Here is a 19,383-nt window from a genome sequence, read left to right as displayed (position 1 = left end):
AGCGCTTACACACACGCACAAAAAAACACATCGGGCTGCAGAGACGGGCCACGAATGCCTGAGGATTCAGCTTCAGAAGAGCAACGCACGTTTCCTTAAAGGAAAAAAAAAAAAAAAAGGAAAAAAAAAGTTTTATACAGTTTTGCCTCCGTTCCTCCTCCCCTTTCTAAAGAAAATGCGCTGCGTAGACTCGCTCCTCTGTTTCCCATCCCCCTCCATAACCTCAAGCAAACTCGAGGAATTGTGCCAAAAGTCCCGTTGCTAGTTACCGAGCGCGTTTTTTTTTCTCAACGTCCCTTTGATACTTCTTCCCCTTGTGCTTGCCATGGAATATGCAAGTAAGATAATCTTTCCATTACTTACGAAAAGCAATTAAAAATGAAAAGAGCTTCTAGCAAACCTTCCTTTTTATACTTTTTTTTTTTTTTTTTTCTTTTTTCCCCTCTGAAGGGGCAGAAGAAGGGAGGCGAGGGAGAGAAGAATATATATATTTTTTTCCCCCTCTTTGCAGAGTCCAACATTTGGCTTTTTCCATTTGTGGCAGATCACTGTAACGCTATTGTAAAACAACTTCCTGCCCCTTTTGGCTCCGGTTCCAGAGGCTGCTAGGCTAAGTTCATAGCGCAAACTTTTTTTCCCCCTTGCCGAAGAAAGAAAGGCAAAAAATAATAATAATAATTCCTGCAAATGATGTTCCTCCTCCTCTGGCTAATGGACTCACGAGGTGAATGCACTGCAAGCTCTGTAAGAATGTCACACAAGAGGCAGCGCTATCCCAGCTGGAGAATTCATGAGCTGAAAGGTGGGGGCATTCTAACTATACGTCTGTCTGTTTCTCTGTGCGTCTGTGCATTTTAGTTCTGTAAGTTGCGAGGCTTAATACAGGTGGATAACGAGCTAAGCTGCTTCATCTGCTCTACTAATTTGTGTATCTATCGCAGTGCAGATCGCTGGTTTAGTGCATACACCCTCCTGCTTTCCCATTGCTCTCGCATTCCGAGGTGACCTGCTCAACCCTCCCTCCCTTCCTCTAGATGCTGGGTCCAAGGAAAATGCCCACCGAGGGCCGCTAAACCCTCCCTGCTAGGAATGAGATGTAGCAGTCTGCGATGCGAGCCAAAAGGGAGAAAAGAAGGCCTCCACAACTTGCTCTCTCACGATCTCCCTCTCCCTCTGTTTCTCTCATAGCAACAGCATTTCTTGGTACGCCTGCTTTGGCATACATCAGCATTTCTACCCGTCCAAGTGTCCTTTTGCGTCACATCTCGCCATTTCACTCAACCAATGAGATCTCCTGGTTGCAGTAAAAATATATCTACTTTTTCTGTTATTGGTATATTCAAATTTTTTTTTTTCTTTTTTTTTTTTTTTTTTTTTTTTCAGTGCTTTCCTAACAAAAAGCGTCGAGCGTTTGGTTTGCCCTTAGTAAAAAAAAAAAAAAAGAGGGGAAAAAAAAAAAAGGCCTGCAGGATTCAACCTTGTGAAGTCTCCTTTGTGGAAAGTACGTTACCATCAGGAGAAAGGGAAGCAGGGATTACATGGCTACTTAAGGAAAGCTGTAGTCGTCCCCCTGATTTAATATTTATTTTGCTTATGCTATCGTTGCCCCCCTGATGTACTTTTCAAGCAGCTGGACAGTTTCAACTAACTGGAAAAGTCAATACTGTGCTGCTTCTAACACTGTTACAAATATTCCTGAGGAAAAAAAAAAAAAAAAGATACTGATGTGTTATTCCTCTAAATATTGACTGTGAGATGATAGAAAAAGCCAGATGGAAAAGCAGTAGATGTGTGCTCCTATTCCTCTATTCCTTGCAACTCGCAGATCGGCAGCGATCCTCACCCCTTCTCCCCCCCCCCCCCCCTTTTAGAGGCTGCTCTCAAACCTACAGCTTTGAAATGCAAGTTCTTCCAAAAAGTACAAGAGGTCTTCACAGCCACAGAGGTTTTTTTTGAGATGCATTTCTCTCTTGCATAAACTCAGTGACTTCTAAAAATACAGGATTTAAGTGATCTGCTGTGGTGATGACAGTGACAAGACTTACAGTAGGCTTGTAACGTGGCCATCCCAAGAGCTGCGTGCACTCCCGCCTGATACAATTGCTAAAAGCAAGGATTACAAAGAACAGGGTATCCTGCATTTAGCAGGACGTGCTTTCCCCTGTATATTATAAAGCATATTAAAACCCATCTCATTGTTTGCAGATATGACGCTCCAGACACAACGCAGTAAATGTGATTACATCTGCTCTATTAAAATGCACAATATTAGCTAAGTCTAGAAAGCACCGAGTGGCATGTGGGTCTCAGAATGGCTGGCTGAGCCACATCTTGAATGTACTGCAGTGACATATTAAGGGAACCTCTGCTGCACATTTTTATCCGGCCTCAAATCTCAGGAAAATGCTCACCACTGGCATTCTGAGGAGAATCAACAGTTCCTTTGTAAGCCAGATACATGTTTTATGGTCTACCCTTACCAGTTTCTAGGGTTGTTTTTTTTAATAGTGTGAAACCACAAAATGTTTTTAATATTTATTTTTAGGGAATTACAGTAAAAACATACAGGAGATTATCAGGATGTATCTGATAAGATATTTAAACAGCAACTTTCCCACCAAGTTTTGTGTTGGTAAAATCATACCTAGAATTTCTGAACTCTTAATAACTTTTGTGCCTGCTGTGGATGGGCCGTTGGTGTGTATTCATAAATCCTGAGTGCTTAGAAAGTAAAAGTAAGCGTTACTTCTGGAGTACAGACTTAACAACAGATAGCTGCAGTATCCTGATAAAAACTCAGATGGTTTCTGTTTTGAAATGATGATGTCTGTGATAGGAGTTCTTTTTTGCAGACACGCACAGATGAGAAATGTTAAGATTATAAGCAGCGGTGCATTCGACAACTTTTGATGCCAGTGTAATATAAAAGACACACCACTGCTTTAAGAAAGGATCGGGCTCACATGTGCGAGCAGCTTAGCTGGCACTGTTTTACTTGCATTTAATGAGATCTCCCAATGGCTTTTTGCCCTTTCTCCGTGACACCATTTTCAGCTCCTTACTTATTACTGTATTTTTAATATAAAAATACAGATCTCCTTGTCCGTTACTCTTTATACCTATCCCTTTCTCACTTTTTATTCATAAAAATGCTAGGACAGCTGAGTTTCATCTCTGCTTCTGCCTGCCTCGTAACAGGGATAACTGCTGCACTTCGAGGGTTAAAAGTGCATCTCATTCACAGAACTGCGGCTCAGCCTCGCTCACTGTGTATTATCCTTCTACAAGGAGATACGCAAATACATCGTATCTGTCACCATAGCTGTAAAATAAGATGGCAAGTCGTCTAACTGAAGGTTTCTGCTGTACTAAAAAATAAGGATTCAGGAAAGCAATTTGGGGAAGTCTAACTCGCAACTTCAGAGAAATGGAATTCCCAAAAAGGAACCAGAGGAATTATGTTAGCACTCATTATCCCTGAATAGTTTGAAATTGTGCAAGTTCTAAAACAGCCACAGCTTTGAACTGAAGTTTGTTTGTGCTATTACATGACTTTACAACACTTTTCTCTCCCCTTATCACAAGTTCTGTCTATTGGAAACTCATTTACTTTCTAAAGCACTGATTTGTTTTCTTTCATTTGAACTTGGAGCGCTGTCACATCTACGGTTCGTGCGGTACGGACATCAAAACATTTCTATACAGATTTGCTATTTTTTCTTTCTAAATAATACGGATTATTTCCAATATTGGAGGGCTTCTAATCTAACAACCTCCAGAAATGTTTCATAAAATATGACCAGCTACATGTTTTTTAGAAAAATGATCCAATCCAATTTGTTATGCTTTTAAGATAAAGGTACCCATAAGAGTGAAAATTCAGAGTTGTGAATTTTTACTTATATCTATAAAACAATGCCAGTATATGTTATACAGAGCATCACCAGGAATATCTGTACTTAATATTTGTAGAGATTTTTTTTTTTTTCTCCCCCCTCCCCCCACAAAAAAAAGCATCTTTTAAAAATAAAAATAGAAGCAGAGCAGTTTGCCCATTGTTTCCTGATGGGATTGAAGGTGCTCTGTGGGATTATAGCTGATGTACGCATCGTAGAAGCTTACTTCATTGAATAACTCTCATTAATTCCAGAGGATCAGTAGCATATTAACCTAGAGGGGAAAAAAACATTCAAAATACCAAATACAGACAATTTTGATGTGATTCTGAAATGTAAAGGCACAGCTGAGCAAGGATGCATTTCCAGCATCCACCCCTACCCACATAACGAAGCATTTTGCAGATATGTTTCCTTCAGTACGCTGTATATTAACGATAATGTTTTGCAGCAAACTTGGCATTAAACTGGTACCAACACAAAGGAAACTCTGGCAGTAGGACAAGCATTTTGTTTTTTAATATTTTTTTTCTCCCAGAGGAAGGAAGTATCAAGCAGTGCATGACATTAGCAGTTTTTGAAAGGGCGTTACCAACACAGTTTTGTTTATCGTGCAACTATTTTATTTTATTAACTACACGGAGCTGTATGCTCAAAACTGATGCTACTAATATTTTTTTTTTCTTGTATACCATTCCTACGGATGCAAATTTACGTCTCGAATAACAAATCCAAACCCAAGATAAGATTTTATTTACTGGCTTCTACATATTTATCACAAATGTGCTATAAACTTCCTGGAGGCTAATTTAACTGCAGTATATATTTGTGAGGGAGATGCAGGCTGGAAGTTAGGCAGCGGCAAAGTCACGTCAGATAAGGAGAAATCTCCTCAGCTGTAAAACATTGCGATTTTGTTTTATTGACAGTGCAACTAAACTTTAAACCACGTCCAGTTTACCCAGGCATACTACTTGATGCCCTGACAGTCTGCAGTCCATTCCTCATGCTGAGCTCAGACAATGCAGCTCCATGCTGCACATCACTGTCTCCTATGATTTTGGGAGCCCACATCATACCGGTCCCCCCCAATGCCTCAGCTCTGCTCTCCTCAGCCCCATAGGTGCGGGTGCTTCCCAGCCCGGTCCCGATCCTCCTGCTGCTGCCCAGAGGCTCACAGCCCCAGCGTTGCCTCGCGACAGCAGGCAGCCAGCCCAGGTCACAAATGGCCACCACGTTGGTAATTCCAGCAGAAAAAAAAACAACAAAAATAACAACCCAGCTTTTTCCTCTAGCTGCACTCAGAGGAAAAAGAGATGGCACTTATCCCAGGAAATGCCATATTTCACTTGCAGTGCTTAACTCTGGAAGCATTAAAAGGACTTACCCTCCGCTATTCCTGTACCTTCAGCAGTGACTGACAACTCCAGTTCTCGAAGTTCAAGTGCTCTGCTCCAGCACTACTTTTCTTCTGATTTCACTAGGAACGCAGAGTTACAACAAGCTATTGGATTTTATAACACACCCCTGTTTATTTAAATGGGCAGGTCTGCTTAAAATTGCATGCCCTGAAGAAACAGCTACTAGAGCAGAAAGGGGGGGGGGGGGGGGGGGGAGTGAGAGAATTAAAATACAAGTATATATAAAAAAGAAAGTGAATATCATCTTGTAAAAAATATATATATAAATATATATATATACGTTAATTTTTAGAGAATATAAAGCTGCAAAAAAAAAAAAAAAGCAGATAGGCATACTGAAATCTGCAATGAAAAACTGAAATTTCTTAGGTCCACAAAACAAGGCATTAAAATACCTTCATATTGCAAACTACTCATAGGCTTTTCAACTAGGCAAGAGTTGCCGAGTGACCAAGTTTTGTATGAAGAGGCTCTGTTTTTTATCTATTTTACAGTGAGGTATTACAGAGTAAATTGTAGCGGGAAGAGAAAGGAGAAGATACCACAGAAATTGCTTTGTGGTTGTTTTTTTTGCAATGAAATGTTAGTAAGGTGACAAATTCACACACAGTGGGAGAAAATGAAAGGCACTGTCCATTGCGATGACACAATTGTAGCACAGTTGCAATTATTTAGTATACATGAAGATATTTAACCCAAATTGGTTGCAGATAGTGAATTCATAGGCACTGTATCCATCTATGAGCTGAATGTTAATATCTTACCAATTTTATTTAGCCAACTTCAGTTTTGCAGCTCAGTGAAATATTTCTCTTTAACCTTTTAAAAATAAATTATCTAACGAATCACGTGCATCTTTGACTCATCTGTCTAGCTGGGCTATCTGAAGTCTCAGAGGGTAATAGAGTGTATTGGCATTAAATCCCCCTTCTTAAAAAACAAACAACCTCTTAACATGAATGATATTGACTCATAATTATATTATCATAAAAAAGTATACCAGTGGTATGATAACACTATTATGTATTTGTATGTACAGATAATACAGGCTTTATATTCTTTATATTAATTGCAAGTATAGTTTACAGTTGAGAAAAAGTAACAACCACATTCAATTCAATGCTTTATAAAATTCCTGTTCCACGAACTGTCTGTGTGGGAATCCTTTCTCCCCCAAGTCATGTTATACTTAGCAAAGTTGTCACACTTGTATTCATTACCAGGCTTCCTATATTTTGAAAGGATGTCTAAATTTACATATTGGGCTTTAACGGTATTCTGCTATTTTTCAGCTTTAGTAAACAAAATGTCACACGTACATGTGATTCTGTATTTCCTTTGTCTAGAAATTTTTATTCCCATGCACAGATACAGTAAAGCATTCTGCTTATATATATATCTATACACACACACCCCTCATATTTGACAAAAATGACTGAATACACATCAAGGATTTTAGTAAACGTGAACGGATTGCTATCCCACTCTCACAGACACCCTGTGGACAATGCACTGGTTTATAATGCATGCACTGGGGAAGTCCAAGCAAACTCCACCAACAGCAGCTGCAGCAGTGCAGTTTTGGCTGTGGAGCTCGCAGGCAGTTGGAGCAGCAAGGCCTCGCTCGGTTCAGAACGGCACCTCTGAATCAAACCATTTATGATTGTACGGAAAGAAGGGACCTTTACATTATATTACCTTGGCTTTGGATATAATGCAAAGTATTTTTTAAAAAGCGTGTGTCATCTCAGTACTGAAAGCAAAAAAAAATCTTTCTTTATAATTCCTCACTTTTTTACTTAGTGAAAAATTATTCAGCGTCCCTTCTGATGAAAAGTACGCCACAATTTAATGCCCATTATTTTAATGAAGCTTATTGCAGCTAAAACATTCCTAAAAGCAAAGTATTCACTGGGGGCGAATACTTTCTGTGCTGCCTACCCCAACAGTACAACGTGAGTGATAACAATAGCATCTCCAACAAATATTAAAAATAATGAAAAACCACTTCCAGATATTCTTAATGAACTATTTTTTAAGTTGCTTAAAACCACTTCCTTTTCAGAATACTGAAAGTTCCCAGGGGATATCGGTGACGAATCCATGGAAACTCCAACTTCCAAACTTAACCATTTCTTGTCAGGGCATTTTACTAGAGATTTTAGATGGATGATAAAAGCAATGAAATCTTATAAGCCCAACTCTTAAGTTGATTCTCAGAGCACAGCATCAGCATTACATTGCATGCAAGTGCCATGTAATGAGTTTTTCTTGGTTCACCAGAAAACTTCAAGAGAACTGTATAATGCTTCTGGTGCAACGAGTAACTGGGTAAGAAAATCATGGAGGGAGAGAAAAAAAAAAGACAGTGACACCTTTTGTCTCCTGGCAACAAGACAGCGAGACTCTCCCTGACTCAATTAAAAATACATCTGCTTTTCTAAAACTTTTTAAGCCAAATACCAAAATTGGAAAGCCTAAATTGCTTCCATCATTCCGCAGTACGAAACTATTTTCTCTACCTCTGACAATTGTATTAAAGAAATGCCATATACTTCAGCTCTTCTGCGTGTATGTGCACACACGTGTGCTGCGTGTAACATGGCAGACCAGACATACCAAATGAATTTACAGTCCAGTTTAGTGTGAATCCTGTGAGAGCAAGGCTATACATCAATATTTGGTTTACATAAAACTGCACAATGTAAATCACATTAATAACTCAGCCTGAAGATTATAATAAAGGGTTACATTTGAATAACAGGAAAATCTTGGAAGATACTGTTTAGGACATTTTTCTTCTAGTTATACAAATAAACATGGCATTTAGAGAATGTTACAAGCTATCTAATGATACAAAATATTTGGTACTACATCAACAGTAATTTTATCCCTTCGACTTTATCGTAACAACTCACCCCTACATTCAGAAAACAAGTACAGCTAACTAACTGCTCTGTAACTACCTGAATTTAAGACCTCGTTCCCTTAATAGACCTGCAACAATGAGGGAAGCGGTCATAAAGATCGGGTATTTCATCTAATAAAGCACAGCACACACGAACCAAAACTCTGTTCCAGCGCTCAGTTGGCAGCACTAGGAGTTTTCAGCACAGAAGGGAAAGCAAACAGATACTTGAGATTCATTGTGGGGATTCGTAAAACACAATTTTGCTTTAATACAGTACTTGCACACATGCTCAGATAGCAAATGGTTATGCCATACGTACAGAGGAAGATTTTTATAGGTATATCAGATTTACAGTATGAGCATTCACCTTTTGCTGGCCAGCAAGTGGCCAAAACCTTAATCAGGCTGAGAAATGTAATCCACTGGAAAAGATTATTTCGTGCTGGAACTACTGTGTTGTTCTAGCTTTTGTCTTCGCGTTTCCCTAGCAGAGAACGCCATTTTGAGGCTGTCATACAATTCTGGGTCCAAAGCGGATAATGCCTGTGGAAAGCATGAGATATTCCCAAACCGCAGAAAAAGGTCACAATGCAGTGCCACAGAAAAGCAGCATTTTTATTTTTACAGGTGCAACTGAGGTTTGTCTTGTATTTTCTGGTATTAAAACCCACATTTGTAACTGTACAATACACAACTATCTGTAGCAGCATTTTGAAACTTTTTTTTTTCATTTAAATCCAAATATTCAAAGGAAAGAGGTAGAAGAAGAGGCTTCACCTGAAGCCAACGTGGGCAAATACACATTAATTTCAAATGGCTGTTGCCGAGTTACAGCAGCCCTAAACCATGTATCTGTCAGTTCGGTACTTAGAAAAAAAGGGAAATTAAAAAAATAAAACAACAAAACCATTCAAGAATTTCCAGCGTACCTGTGAAGCCTGACCAAAACCACACTCTACTGGGATGGCTTTATAACTTTTTATTTCTTCTCTCCTTAGAAACGTAGCAAAGCATTGCCCAAAGGATCGGGAAAATCTGCTTGTCATAGAAATGGCTTAATATTCAAGGCAGAACAGGCATGTGTGTAATGGTTGCTTAACTGGGGGAAAATGCTTTTCAATATGAATGGTTCTTACTTCGTCTTCACTTCAGGGGGTCACATTTGGAAACAATTCTGATAAAGCAAGTTAAGAAAACGTAATGCAGGACTTCAAATCTCTAATTTCCTAATTTCAGTCACATCTTTGTCTAGGAAATAAGAAAGGTCTTGAAAAGACTAAAACAATGTTTAGGTTTATCATGTGCACTGACTGGAAAAATCACTGAAAGAAACAATAATGCTGAGGATTCATGTTCACGCAGTAAAATAGACTACACCCTGCTTACTCTTTTCATGCAAATTTTGCCAGGGATAAAGCTCTTTTTAAACTGCCCTTCTTGTTGTTGTTTTAGATAAGATGATTAAATAAGCAGTAAGGGGAAGTGGATGGGGGGGGCTATGCTCAAATATGTCCAAAGCAGAAAATCTCATAAAGGCTCCACTCAGTAAGAATCTCTCAGAAGTGGTGCTTTTACTATCATATGATAATACTGTACGTTGAAGTATTTAACATAGAGAAGAAATAGCTTTCCTTTCATGTGGACGTGTAGTATATTTTTATGAGGTTTCAATAATTTTCAGAGGAAAAAGTATTTTAAAGTTTGAATATTAGTGGAATGTTTCCTTCGTTTTGATTTTGCCCTAAGCAGCTATCCATATTTTAAAGCTGTCCTAAAACACTTCAGCTCCAGAGCAAAAGCAACCCCATCAATGCTTTAAAGCAAAACAAAAACACAAAAAGCAAACCCACAAGAAAAGCAAATGCAACAGACATTGCCTTGATGCTTTCTTTAGTGTTTTAAATCCTGCAGGTAACCAAAAAGCAACACCACTACTGAAGAACGCACGGTGTAGTGGATGGACCTTCTATTTTCATTACTACATATACTAATTTTAACTAATGAACATATGGGAAGAATATACACGTGCTAACCTAACGTTATCATCTTTATTGGATGGTAGGCACAGTAAGCATAGCTTTACCCTGTCTCCTATTAAAATGTAAAGCAAGCAGTCTTGGCAAATTTCAAATAACGAATAAAGAAAACAGAAGTGTCTATTTCAGTATTGCTGAATTCAGTGTCCCTTGCTACTGACATACTAACTTTGTGCCCTTCTTGCTTGGCTCAGCTTTAAATGTGAGTTTTCATTAAAACAGAATGACATTTCAGTTGCTTGGCCACAGTTTAAAATGTTATTTTATTAATTTTTTAATAAGAAACAATTATTTTGCTACTTTACTAAATACATTTTTAAATCTAGCAGTAGACAACTGGAAATGTTTGTTTAAACAGCACAACTGCAAATAAAATAAGAGGAAGATGTTAACTTTTTAATTGAAATGTATGAAACACCAAGTAAACAAATTAAAATGGAGAGAAAAAGAGACGGAAAGAGAAAAGATTGCTGTCTCGCACAAAAGACAATTACACTGCCCTGTACTGAGTAAATCCACATTTCAGCATGTAATATGAAGCAGCTTAAAAGGAGCTGCAAGAAATACACATGTGGACAGTGCAGCAAACGGTATTAGCAGTGCTGTTCACTAAGCCATAAGGAAGACCCACCCTGAAACCTGTTACAGCACAATGGTAGTCCTTTAGGGATTTATTGTGCCATAAAAAGTGGGGGGAAAAAATAAAATCGGTATGCCCTGAAATGCCCAAGCCTATGAGCTAACACCTATTGTAACACAGATTTTTACCTTGATGCTATGTTTAGATCCATGTACATTCCCCATCTTGTGAGCCCCAAAAGTTTACTACTGTAGTGTTACTTATTCCTGTGATGGCACTGTTGTGAGACCCCTGGACACATATCACCCACCTGTGCTCACTGCTTACCATGCTGGCTTTCACACTGCTTGCCTGTCATTAGCAATTACGGGCTTTTTCCCCCCCTTCCACTGGATAGAAGGAAAGGCTGTGGAAAAGAAGTATTTTGACTGAAGATTTGTTTGCAGTTCAAGTAATTGCCTTGTTATCTATCATTTTATTTCACAGATTTTACTGCAGAACCAAGAAAAGCATAAAGAAATGAAAAATAACAAACACCTTTCAGTGAAGGGCAATGGTTTTCTACTGTGAATTTCCCAAATAATTTACCTCAGATACAACGTTTATGAATGTTCACTGATCACAACAAAAAACAAGGAGATGCTTCACACTTTGCCACCAATTACTTTTAAAAACAAAAACCCCACCTGACAAGCTGGTTTGTTTCTTTTTAAACACAGAATTAACTATAAATGAGAAATTCCCAGTTCAGTCTGGCTTTGTATGCCTCAATTACTATATTGGGCTTCATGTTTGCTGTGTGTGTATATTTATGTCATGCAATGCTGGAAAAATGCAGTGAAAAAGGTTAAGAGCACAATCTGATGGGACACAGCATCATGTTTCCTTACAAGCTGACTGTCAGCACTTGTCAATCGTAATATTCTGAGACCCAGCTGTGACCTTGGAGGCCCAAGTTCAGTGCTGAAATTGCCACAGCATTTTTCTTTCAAAAGAGAGAAATCCCGTGATTTTCTCTCGCCTAATGCCTCTTCCCTTGGAAAAGTCCAGTAAGAGTAGGGGGGAACTGAAAATAAAGAGAGGAATCGAGTAGTGTGCCCTGTGGTGACGGGCCCAAGCAGCACGCTCTCCTCAGTGAGGTCCGGGCGGCCACCAGCAAGCAGGGAGCTGAGGCCTTCCCTCCGGTATGCTGCCATTCTCCGCCAGCACGCGCCGAAATTAGTTCTCCATTTTGTGGTGGCCCTTGGAGAGCAATTCCCATTGAGCGGGGAACAAAGGCCGTGACCCCGGGGTCAGAGTGTAATGCAGGAAGCATGACCTCCCCTTTGTTCACAACAGCACTGTTTACTCTGCCTAAGTAAAGATCACCAATACATTAACTAAAGAGGATTAAAAAGGTCATATCCCCAGGGATGGAGCTCATGCAAGTGGCAACTCTCTTCAGTCACTAAATCATTCCACATTTTCTTTTTTTTTTTTTTTTTTTTTTTTCCTTTCCACTTCTTCAAACACAGAAACACCTTCAGCCGCCAAGGCTCAATGGCATATTATTTCCTGAGTACAAATACATACAAAACTCGTGTAGCCTTCCTTCCAAAACCAGGCTAATTGCTGCACCGCTAGCGAGCTGTTTTGAAGTTCCCAAAACATTTTTTAAGTGAAAACTACCACCTCAGTACACTTTGTTTTCAACATCTCTGAGAAAGTTCTAAGCTGATTTAGAATATTGTTTGGGTCTTAAAACAGTTTTAAAGCCGTAATATTTTGTAGTTATCATAAATGTAAACTTTCCAATATCTCTCAGCATACCAATACGCAGAAAAAGTACCATGATGCTGGAGAACATCATGGCCAGCTCCAGGAGTAACTCACTAGTGAAAAAGAAACAAGAAAATAAAGGAAAAATATGCTGCCTATTAGAAATCATGCATGCCACTATCTAGGTTTAATCAGGTTAAATAAGCACTTACTTTGGCTGTCAAGCTTTCTGTTAGCAACTCGTTTACAACATCCCGGGACAACGTTATTAATATGAGATTTATCAACAGAAGCAAGGCTTCATGTGTAAGCTTCCTTATCTGTGGTGGTACCGCTTACCAGGATGAAAGATGTTACCACCACTTACTCAGCCACGAGGGGAGGAAAAGAGCATGTGAATTGAGCGGCCTAGACTAAAATATTTTCCCCTCCAAAATGGTAAAGGCAGGTGCACTTCTGAAGAAGCTAAGCATTGCTAGGGGCTCCAGAAGAGAATATGATTAAGGCCAGGCAGGGGTGCCATGCTGACCGGAGTCTTTGGAGCAGGCAGCTTAGTATCACAGACAGACTCCTCAGAGGCTAAGTGCAGTTGAAAACGAGCACTTGATTATCCATGTCAGCAGGCTTTCTAAGGAGGCCCAGGAGTGCCAGGCTCCAAAACAAGGTCCAAAAGCAGCAGGGTACGGGAGTTATCTAGATTAACTATTTGAGATAGGAAGTGTGTCTTTCAGTTCTTAGATACTTTGTGTAAAATAACACATTTTGAACCAATAACAATACATGTAGTTCTCAAGTGTCTAGCAACAGGAATTGTCTTATTCCAAATGAAGCAATCCAGGGTCTCGTTATACCCAGACAGCATGCCCCTTTCTTCTGCTAGTTGTGCATTCTCAAGCAACATGCAGGATGAGAAAGGTTCCTCCTCAGGATATCTGAGAAGTGACTTTTCCTGTTTGCAAGCTTTTTCATAGCAGGAACCCATGCATTTCAATTTGCTTTATAAGGATCTGAAGAGAGAAATGAAATCAAGAATCCCAAAGAAGTAACATTACATTTGCTTTACTGTATATTCTGCCTGTGAAAAGTACTTCACTCACCCTCATTGTTCCTTCTTCCTGCTGTTTCTGGTCTTTTCTTAACCCAGTAGGAAGAGAGGGAAAGAGACTATCACTGGGAAAACTGAAAGGATAAAGCCTCTGTAGCATACACATACCACGGGGAAGCATGAGGGTTAGGGCTCACAACATGAAAGAAACTTCCAGACCACATGTTGGCATCAAGATGGGTGACATGCCCACTGCAGGTAGGTGAATGACGGGCACTCAGTGCAATCCCCTACATTTCTCACCTCTCCACTTCTTTGTGTAGAATATAAGAATTTAATCCCATGGTTTCCAGTGACTGCTATTCCCCAAATCTAGAAGAATAAATATTGAGCTTTTTAACACACCAAGGGTCAAAGAAAGAACACTGATGTTGGAAGGTCCTGACAAACGGCTAAGTTTAAAAAAAGTCAATGTCCTTAGCAAAACAAGCTCTTAGGGAAAAACAAAAACCTACAACAGGTATTTAAAACAACCTACTGGGAAATCCAGTAACATTTTGTCTCATTGCATGTTTATCAGATCTTCTCATTCACTTAAATGGGAACACTCTGCTTTTATGCATGGAAGATTATGCAGGCACAGCATACTGGTTCAAAATAAAGGGAAACAATCGCTAAACACAGAAGTATGTGGACAAGGGCAAATTGGGTACTGAGAAAAACTACATAAATCGAGGCAAAGAGGTGCCTTTTTTCAAAAACAAAAAGCACTGAACTGAAATTAACAGAACAAAGAACGTACTTACAAAGTAGTATTTAAAACAGATTAGAAGCATAAGGGAACCAGAGAATGAAAGACATAAGGACAATTTATTGACATACATTAGAAGCAAGAATACTGCACAACAATTGTCTGGGAGGTTTGGAATAGTACGGGGGGAAAAAAAAAAATGGAGTAAATAAAGAGGAGGAAAAACTGCAAAAAAGATAATGTCTGATTCTGACCTTGAGGTCTTTAGTCATGCAAGAGTGAACTCAACTTTTTGTATATATGGCCATGTTAACATTTATTGATGGCTGGGTTCTTGATGAGAGCCATATTAAGAAAAAACAATCAACCAAACAGAAATCTCTACAACCACTAACCCTCCTGAAGAAATGCAAGTCTATACACCTCCTTCAGCCTGCGTGTCCTTAATTCTCCAGTTCTTTTTCTTTTACACCAGCCAACAGCAATATCTAAATGCAAAATGGGAAGTAAAACCACACTACAAGAAGTTATGGAATCAGATGTTTCTTCTCTGGAACAGGAAAATGTTTGGAGGAAATGTGACTCTGTGACACAAAGTTCTTGCACAGTTCAGTTTTTCTGGGTGGAGCAATACTGACCACTCTTTCTCCCAATGTCCAAGAATCCAGAAAGACCAAGAAGCAGCCTTTAGCTTAAAAAGAACAACTTCTTTTTAGGCCTAGAGCAGGTAGAAACCATTGAAAAAGGTTTGCACTAACAAAGTCATTAAGTTGTATTTTCTGAGCCCTCCAGATTACATCTTGTTAATCTCTTCTTCTCCAAGTAAAGGGTAAAAGAGCAGCAGATAACAAAAGAGAAAGTGCAGAAATAACTGAATAGTTGGATAACCTAAAAGGCAAGACTGGCTGCTCGAGGTTGAAATCAGCATTTCCAACAAAAAGAAAAGAATGCATTCTTCTATCTGGAATGAAAGAGTAGCACTCCTTAAATGGCCACAGAAATAATCCACATTGCATGCCAATGAATTCTAGCATGTAATAAAATGGTTGGAAGCCTACCTGAAAGGATGTTAACCTGAATGTCTAAAGAAGAGGTTACAGAATGGAAAGAAAAACAACACAGCTACTGTAGTGAAAAATGTCTTTTTTATATTGGAGTGGATCTGCAGGTGAAATTATTATTTACTTAGCTGCTCAAAAGGGCTTTGATAGTGACTCAAAGATCATAAATAAAACAGAGCAATTCTGACCAAAACTTAGGCTTCTGATTAAAAACGATCTAAGCGGCCCAAAGCAAAATGTAGGAATAAAAAAAAAAAGACACTAAAGAAAAAGATTAGTATTAATCATTATTGTATTAGTATTAGTATTATTGTATTATTGTATTAGTATTAATTATTATTGTATGCAGAAGTTACACTTGCAACAGCTTTTGACACTATTTAGTAGTCTGGGAAAAATCAATTGTAAAATAAAGTGGCAAAATTGACACTTGAAATATATTTGGGTTACTGAAGAAATTTAACAGAGTTAAATGAATATGAAACAACATGATAAATACTTTTTGGTACTTATTAAGTAAGTTGCATAGCAACATTCTCAGCAAAGGAAAAAGATCTGGGTGCCATCACAACAATTCAGAAGCACTGTCAAGAAAAAAGGCAATCTTAACAGTGCATGCAGAAAAGCACAGAAACTATAATCCTAGTGTGTACCTGACAGGGAAATACCTTCAAGAAGAATACTGTCTACAGTTCTTTTACCTTACCTCATTACAACCACAGAGCGTGAGCGTAAGGGCAAGTGACTAAAATGATCTGGCTCTCGAGACAAATGCCATGTAACATGACAAAGCGATGATGTTATCAAGCGCATGAGCAACAGGGAACATGACAGAGACGCACACTTTGAAAGTCAGAACTGTACTTTTTTTACTTACAGTCTTGAACAGGAGATCATGCAGCAAAATTAAATGAGCAGTGTTAAAACTATGGGAATATATTATCTTACTAACTGTAGGCTATGCATGTGAAAAACCAGTGCCACAGTTCTTCATTAACGGACATCAATGAGACTTTAAAAGAATACTGTTCTATGCACAGCCTATAAAAATATAGCGTTAAATAGGATTGTTTGCTGGAAATACCCTTGCACAAATGTGTAACAAAGCCATTGGACAAGGTATCTGGCTGGCCCATTTTCTGACAAGGACAGGGTATTCCAGAAGGATCAAATGCTGGTTGTTTTTGCCTTGCATTTTCTTACCAGCCAACCCTTCATGAGAACAGTCTGGCTAGACTTAGCATTAATTATACTGCAGATCTAATCCAGTGCAGTAATTTCTGCATTTAAATGTTTGCTATGGTCAAAAACAATGATTCCCCAAAGCCTCTTCCCACCCCTACTACAGTGTAGTAAAAATGAAATAATTTATCCTCTAAGTTAGCTGCTGTGCCTGATGCAATGCTGACAATGCATTCCTCAGACTTCACAAAAATACCTGGAAGCATGTATTTTTTGCTAACTGCTTTTCCTCTCACCCTAAAAAATCAGGAAGAACTTACAAGATTCTAAGATTCTGCTTCACAACACAAATGTGTTTCCTTATTTTATTATCTTTTTTCCCCATCCACCCATCATTATTTGTAAAACTCATTTAGTAACTCAGAGAGATTCCAAGATGTGTGTCAGATGCTGGGATACTGCCACTCGTGTGGTGGTTTGCCACACTTAGCCTTCAGTCTTGTGGCTAACAATTCACCCAAAATGTGATAATACCTCACCACAACCCACACACTGCTGCTCTTCAAAGGAGAACAAGGATACATAATTACGAGATGATGAGCTCAAATATAAGACAGGAGATGAGGGAACAGATTCTGTAACCACACCTGTGAGCGGTTAACTACTGAAGAAGCTTCTGTAGCTCCACTTTCGCTCACAGCATCAACAAAAGACAGGCATTTTCAGAATACTTGAATAACGTTTGCTACAACAAAGGAATAAATACAGTGATAATACCTTGCCCCTGCAGAAGAAAAGGTTTAACACCTATTCAGAAAGTAAATAAGCATTATTAACAAATAGACCTTACAATCAGTGTAAGCAAGATACGCACACTTTTACTAGAAACACTGTCAAGATCTCATTCCTCCAGATTTTTTACTTTAAAATATTCCAAGTCTCATCCCAACCTTTTGTGATCACGTAGTTTCACTCACAACGTAAGGAACTACAGAAGAAAATATCTGTGTCAATTCAGGGGCTCAGCACAGAAATTAAGAACTGGTTACAGACGTCCTTTAGAGCCTATGAGATCAGTTCCATGGTGGATATTCTTAGTAAAGAAAACATCAAAGCAGTATCCTTAGTAGACTAAAATTGTTGCAACTAGTTTTTGTGGGTTTTGTCATGATTAGTGAGTCAAGAAGTCTGGGGCAATACAAGACGCAATTAAAGACGCCATCAAACTCAACAACTGTGAGAACTGACCATCCTTTCAAAATGCGCATTAATAAGAGATTAATGAGTAAGGATTTAAAAATAACAGGATTACATGCCTACTTGATTTCTCATTGTTAAAAATAATAATAATAATAAAGAAATCTCTTTTACCTAGAAGTCTTCCTTCTGTGAGGTTGAAGGATCACAACCCCAAAGCCAGTCCCTGCCTGCACAGCCAGATTCTCTAAGAGGCAGCCACACCCTCCTCTTCCTCATTTTTTTCCACTGACCATGAAATGCGTTCCAAGCCAGGCACTGAAAAAGAACAGAAAAAAAAGATCGTAAGTACATTTTTAAATGGACACCAGATACCACAGGGCTGATTTAATTAAGCAGATTAGAAACAAATATTTATACAAATATATTTTTATTTTCTGTTTCATTTCAAACAAATTTGGTAGGCTTGATTTGGCTCTATTCAAATCACAGGAAACGTCATTGAGAATGTTCTGTACTGACTGTAGAATCAAGCCCTCTCGCCCTTTTTAGAATGTAATATTTTACTTATGCCATTGCTTCTGTAAAAACAGCAAATGAGAGGCTTCTCAGAACATGTTGGAATAAGCCAATGGACTTTGTAACAGAAACAAAAAGACAAGCTTTGACAGATGTTCCAGAGGTACTCTCTTCAATGAATTGGATCACCATATCTTCAACAAAATAATACTGCAGCATCACTCAACACGTACTTACTGCTGTTATATTTTACACAATTTATGTCATCAATAATTTCACAGTACATAGAACATTATAGAAATTGATTGTTGTTATAAACAGTTTTGCACACTGTATCATCTGCTGGCTTTAATCCATTATTTAAACGACACTAATTACACCACATTTCATATTCTATTTAACCACAGAATATTGAATAGAAATACAGAACCATAAAAACACCTTTTTCCAGTACCTCAAAAAACAACCAAAAAAACAAAACCAACACAACAGCCACCCTCAAAACAACAACCCAGCAACGCACTTCTTTTCAAGTAACTGGCTACGAGATTCAACAACAAAGCAAAAACACGTATGTAGGGGTGAGCAACTTGATTTGAAGTGCACAAAGGATCAGCTCTCATAAGGGCAGGGAAATCAACAGTAAAGTTTCTTTTTTTTTTTTTTTTCTTTTCTTTTTTTTTTTTTTTGAATTAAAACTAAATAATGTGACAAAAAAATCTGCAGCTCATTGCTGTTGTTTCTTGAATGAACAAACTGGTATTAAAAATAAAAACGTTAAGGTTATATTCAGATAAATGCCTGAGGATGACAGCATTTTAGGCAGTACAGTAATTATAAAATGCCAAGGCCAAAATAATTTAGAATCCCACTTATTTATTCATTTATGACTCCATCAGCACAGCAAAATACTCTTACAAACATTGTGCTCCTTCAGTATTAGAAGGGCTGTTCACAAAGGCATTTTACATGCTCCTGCATCCTAACAGCTTGCCAATATACAGCATATATTCATAAATCTCAAAG

The 19,383-nt window shown here is 38.5% G+C and overlaps 1 protein-coding gene across 1 annotated transcript in view; it reads right to left on the bottom strand.

Moving 5' to 3' along the window:
* PPARA (peroxisome proliferator activated receptor alpha) overlaps positions 1–19,383 on the bottom strand; it is a 276,741-nt gene that overhangs the window by 176,031 nt on the left and 81,327 nt on the right. Inside the window, exon 4 of the mRNA XM_072333930.1 lies at positions 18,013–18,156. The gene's annotated coding sequence lies outside the window, so the exon portion shown is untranslated. The remainder of the gene's footprint in view (positions 1–18,012; positions 18,157–19,383) is intronic.

The sequence above is a fragment of the Excalfactoria chinensis genome, chromosome 1, assembly GCF_039878825.1.
Source record: "Excalfactoria chinensis isolate bCotChi1 chromosome 1, bCotChi1.hap2, whole genome shotgun sequence".
In the NCBI taxonomy this organism is placed as follows: Eukaryota; Metazoa; Chordata; class Aves; order Galliformes; family Phasianidae; genus Excalfactoria; species Excalfactoria chinensis.
The sequence above is the reverse complement of the archived record's forward strand: the minus strand, read 5'-3'. Positions and strand labels throughout refer to the sequence as shown.